Genomic DNA, 5,898 nt, shown 5'->3' on the forward strand with positions numbered 1-5,898 from the left:
GGCCATGCCCACTCATATACCCTTATTAAATGAACCCACCCCCAAATGAGAAACCAAAAACACACACTGGAACCTGTAGATTGCTAGCCTGGAATCCACACTGAATATCGTCCTAGTGGACGGTCCAACTGCCCATCTATTGGAGCTTCTCCAGACTGAGTTCGGGAAACAATAGTGAAACGAAGTGATATTCAGTGTCGATTCCAGGCTAGGAGAACCCTTAGGTTGCTTAAGATTCTGTCTTTCCTTGAAGTTTATAGCCCTGTATTCTCTAGGGAGTGGCTGTATTACCGGATTCTCTGGATGCCTCTTTCCGATAGCTAAACAACAGCACCTTCTGCTCATGTGAGACACTCGCAGAGCACCTACACGCACAGAAAGTTTGGCTGCCCAGAGGTGGAAGGCTATTTCATTGATGCGCTGTCTATCAAATCGTGCAGTATTGCATGATCACTGAGAAGCGAAATAACGGTTGTATCTTATTTATGGTTAAAATGCGATTGTTTTGCCCCAATGCAATGTAAAGACATGGCTAAGCTACATGTTACATGTTACGTTGTCATGCAGGCTAAAATTCGTTTGGTTTCACCCCACATTTAGGATAAGGATATTGTCTGTGTCCTGCTTATGTTTATGGAACTGCAAAAATGCTTAGTTAGAACATAATTTTATAGGCACAATTTTATAGGTAATACGGTTGTTTAGCTCTGGGGAAGAGGCATCCTAGGAAAGAGGTGTCCTGGGGGGCGAGACTGGGGCTGAACAGGCGGTCCAATCTGGTCACACAACCTCTGCCTAGTCTATATTTAGGTAGACCTATGTGGGGGGAAAATTAATCTCTATCCGTAACATTTGCATATCCTTCATTTTTCCAGTGTTCCAACTAGGATATTTGTTTATAGTCACCTTTCCTTGTTAGCTGCTGTATAAGAGATGTTTTATCAGACAAAATGTTCATGTTTTATCAGACAAAATGTGCCATGCTATATCACATTTAAAATGCATGTATTGAATCAAGGCTTGCTTTATATAAAAAAAAGAAAAAGATCGTTGATTAAAAAGTTGCTTCTCTGAGTGTAAGGGTGCTCAGTGTAGATTTGTGCCTTCCAAAGATTCCGTTGCCATAATAAATTTAAAAAGTTTTAGACAGGTGTTTCTTTCTGTCAGCTTCAGTGTGATGATATCAATGTGACCTATTCAAAGATTGCTTGCTTTGGTAAAGATAAGTGGTCAACAACCGATTCGATTTGGACAGTACCTGCGATGTACAGTGATGCATTGTATTGCGACCACACCTCTGAGTCACTCAGAGGTTTAGGCATACTCATTAATGGCAGCATAGTGAGATAGAGGGAAATAGAACGTAGTGACAGAACATACCAAAAATGGACTGTTCAGGCAGAGAACCTGTGTATAAGCTTGGAGGAGGAGAGTGGAGGATATTGTCAACGTCAATGAACAAATGTATAGCTATGTCAATTTTATGAATAACTCCAGTAAATCTTTTGCTTGTATTTTAGTGCATTGGTTAGCCATCCAGGCATTTGTCAGCATATAGTTTGTGTGACTTTGATGCTATATTTATTTTTATACAGGCAAATACCGTTTGATTCCTAGACCTCAAATTTTCAGATATACACTACCGGTCAAAATGTTTTGAACACCTACTCATTCAAGGGTTTTTCTAGATTTTCTACATAGTAGAATAACAGTGAAGAAATCACAACTATGGAATAACACATATGGAATCATGTAGTAACCAAAAAAGTGTTAAACAAATCTAAATATTTTATATTGGAGATTCTTCAGATCACTACCATTTGCCTTGATGACAGCTTTGCACACTCTTGGCATTCTCTCAAACAGCTTCACCTGGAATAGTTTTCCAACAGTCTTGAAGGAGTTCCCACACATACGGATCAATCGTTGGTTGCTTCTCCTTCACTCTGCGGTCCGACTCATCCCAAACAATCTCAAGTCGGGGGATTGTGGAGGCCAGGTCATCTGATGCAGCACTCCGTCACTCTCTTTCTTGGACAAATAGCCCTTAAACAACCTGGAGGTGTGTTGGGTCATTTTCCTGTTGGAAAAAAAATGATAGTCCCACTAAGCCCAAACCAGATGGGATGGCATATCACTGCAGAAGGTTGTGGTAGCCATGCTGGTTAAGTGTGCCTTGAATTCTAAACAAATCACAGACAGTGTCACCAGCAAAGCACCCCCACACCATAACACCTCCTCCTCCATGCGGAGATCATCCATTCCCCCACACCGCATCTCACAAAGACACGGCGGTTGGAACCAAAAATCTCCAATTTGGACTCCAGACCAAAGGACACATTTCGACCAGTCTAATGTCAATTACTCATGTTTCTTGACCCAAGCAAGTCTCTTCTTCTTATTGGTGTCCTTTAGTAGTGGTTTCTTTGCAGCAATTCAACCACGAAGGCCTGATTCACGCAGTCTCCTCTGAACAATTGACATTGAGATGGGTCTGTTACTTGGACTCTGTGAAGCATTTATTTGGGCTGTAATTTCTGAGGCTGGTAACTCTAACGAACTTATCCTCTGCAGCAGAGGTAACTCTGGGTCTTCCTTTCCTGTGGATGTCCTCATGAGAGCCAGTTTCATCATAGCGCTTAATGTTTTTTGCAACTGCACAGTTCATGAAATGTTTCGTATTGACTGACCTTCATGTCTTAAAGTAATGATGGACTGTCATTACTCTTTGCTTATTTGAGCTGTTCTTTCCATAATATGGACTTGGTCTTTTACCAAATAGGGCTATCTTCTGTATACCCCTCTACCTTGTCACAACACAACTGATTGGCTCAAACGCCTTAAGAAGGAAATAAATTCCACAAATTAACTTTTAAGAAGTCACACCTGTTAATTAACATGCATTCCAGGTGACTACCTCATGAAACTGGTTGAGAGAATGCCAAGAGTTTGCAAAGCTGTCATCAAGGCAAAAGGTGGCTATTTGAAATATACATTTAATATACATTTATTTTGATTTGGTTACTTTTTTGGTTACTACATGATTCCATATGTGCTATTTCATAGTTCTGATGTCTTCACTATTATTCCACAATGTAGAAAATAGTAAAAATAAAGAAAAACCCTTGAATGAGTAGGTGTTCTAAAACTTTTGACCGACAGTGTAGACTAACTTTTCTTATTGATCATGTAACAGATAAGATTGATGCTGGTTTTTAACTGCATTGTTTTGTCTGGGAAAAGGGAAGGTTCCATTGGAGATGCTGGGGGTGTCTGAATAAAAGAAAAAGAGAGAGAGAGACATGGGATGCATAGTGTACCGCTATGTGCATCCCAAATGGCACCCTATTCCCTACATAGTGTTCTACTTTTGAACAGAGCCCTATGGGCCCTGTTCAAAAAGAGTGGACTACATATGGAATAGGGTGCAATTTGGGATGCAAGCATACTGATACACTATCTGTGAGTACTAGTGCAGACCACATAAAGACTACTAACAGTAGAGAAGGAAAGTGGAGGCTTGTTATGGTACTGCCTTCTGCTTTTTCTTTGTTTTCATATGACCTTTTCTATACCGTACCTGCTCAAGTTATTGACATCTTCTTCAGTGATCTTCTTCAGGAACTTCATAACAACTGGTGTCCTATTCTACTTAGTTTTGCTGTATTCTGTTGTTCAGCACACACATGCTCCATTTGACTGGATTGACCTGTTAAAACTTACATTTGTTTCAATGCTTGTATATCTTTGCTCGTAATAAAATCCTTATATTCACCAAATATCTGTCTGGTGTAAAACACCAAGTGGGATATGGGTTTGTCTCAGTGCAAAAAAAAAAGTGGAAATTGATTACAAAGACAATATTCAATAATCAATGGCGACAACAATGCCACCTGGCCTTAGTTATCTAAGAAGGGAAAGCATGTACCACCATTATCTCAAGATCACGGCAAAAAAGCACTCCAACTATGATTAAGTGTAAGACAACTGTGAGAGAACAATAGGTCAAAAGCCTTGGGGCTAGATTACTCTTATTGTATGGATCCTCCCAATACAGCCTACTGCCTCAACCCATAAGAAGAGCTAACAATGAGGAGAGTCAATCAACGGCAGAGAATTATTTGAGTATTCATTATGAAACGTCTAAATATTCGAAGGAGGCTATTATTTCACTGAATCCTTCATGGATTGCATAAGCCTCTCTTCCGCTGGATGGAATTCAATACTGCCTGCCTGCCTGCCTGCCTGCCTGCCTGCCTGCCTGCCTGCCTGCCTGCCTGCCTGCCTGCCTGCCTGCCTGCCTGCCTGCCTGCCTGCCTGCCTGCCTGCCTGCCTGCCTGCCTGCCTGCCTGCCTGCCTGCCTGCGATGCATTCCCATTCAGGGACCAAATGGTTTTATTTGTAACGCTCTGGCAACGTTGGTGCCCAATGCGCCCGCCGCTCTCTCAAGCCTCACTGACGACAGTTAATGGAGGGCCACTGTCGCTTCTTTGTTTCAAGCTGATAGGAGGAAAACAAAGCACTTTCCTTCAAAAACCATCATTGGCCACATCGATATTGATTTCCTGGCAAGGGAACACTTATCTATATATTGCCCTCAGTTATATAGCCATTGCCCTCTACTCTAAACAGTGGTAGATAGGGCCTGAAATAAAGATGCAATTGGACCTGTGTCCATTTTTTTGTATTACTCCTCAATGGGCGCAATAGAGTCAACCATAAGTAAAAAGCTTTTTCTTTCAAAATATTAACATTTGTCACGTACTCAGCCTCTAAACTTTTAGGAATTGTATTTGTTTGACCATGTGGTGACAGTTTTCATTTGGATAATGTGATGTTGAGTTCACAGTTCAATAGCGATACACATTCTGTCAAATGAATATATGACCCGTGTTGAGCTAGTACTACTACTACAGAAACAACTGCATTCACTGTGTATGATACAGTATGCACAGTAGGACTGCATTTTCAATAGCTAACTGTATTGCGTTGCCATTCACACTAAAACCACACTCATTTGCAAGACGCCTCAAAGCCAGAGTGAGTGGAGGCAAATGAAGATGTCTTACACTTCCATCTGTGCACCTCAAGATGTACAGGACGTATAAACTACCCAACCCCTCCTCTTTCCTCTGATGGACGGCAAAAACTGGAGCATTTGGGTTTTGAGCTGTGTGTGTGCGTGCGTGCGTGCGTGTGTGCCACAGTCAGGTCCCATTTTCACTTCAGCTGTTGGGAATTAAAAAGGAGGGATCAAGGGATGAGGGAGGTAATCCACCTGAAAGGGATAGAGCGAGAGAATGAGAGAGGGAGAGCAGGAAAAGAGAGAGAGCTAAAGAGAGAGAGGAAGAAAAGAGAGAGAGGGCAGAAAAAGGAGCGAAAGGGGGAGAGAGGGAAAAAGCGAGAGAAAGACAGGCAATGACAGACAGACAGACAGACAGACAGACAGACAGACAGACAGACAGACAGACAGGGATGGAAAGAGACAACACCAATGCACACACCTTGCCTTCCCAGACATAAGATTATTGTATCTTATTATTTTCCCCTTAATTTCCCAGTCAGATGGTATATGGGAGCCGTTGGCCCAAGATGGCCGTTGTTTCTTCACTCTGCTAGGTCCACAGATGAGGGTGGCTAAACAGAGTATTAGCTTCCCACTCAAAGGCTTTACCCTTATCCTTCAGGTTACTAATTCGACCCCCTGGCATCTGACCTGGGCTCTTCAGGCCTGTTTTCCAAGGCTTTGGGGCAGATTTAGAAAGAATTGGGGATAATGTGTCTTTAGTGTATTTAGGCTTGAACACATGTGCCCAAAAGCTGGTGGTCTATCAAACAGTGAGTGAGTCCCCTTATGTCTTGGTGCTCCCTTGATGGAGTTGTCGAGGTGACGGAGGA

This window comes from Salvelinus namaycush, chromosome 17 (genome assembly GCF_016432855.1).
Source record: "Salvelinus namaycush isolate Seneca chromosome 17, SaNama_1.0, whole genome shotgun sequence".
Lineage (NCBI taxonomy): Eukaryota > Metazoa > Chordata > Actinopteri > Salmoniformes > Salmonidae > Salvelinus > Salvelinus namaycush.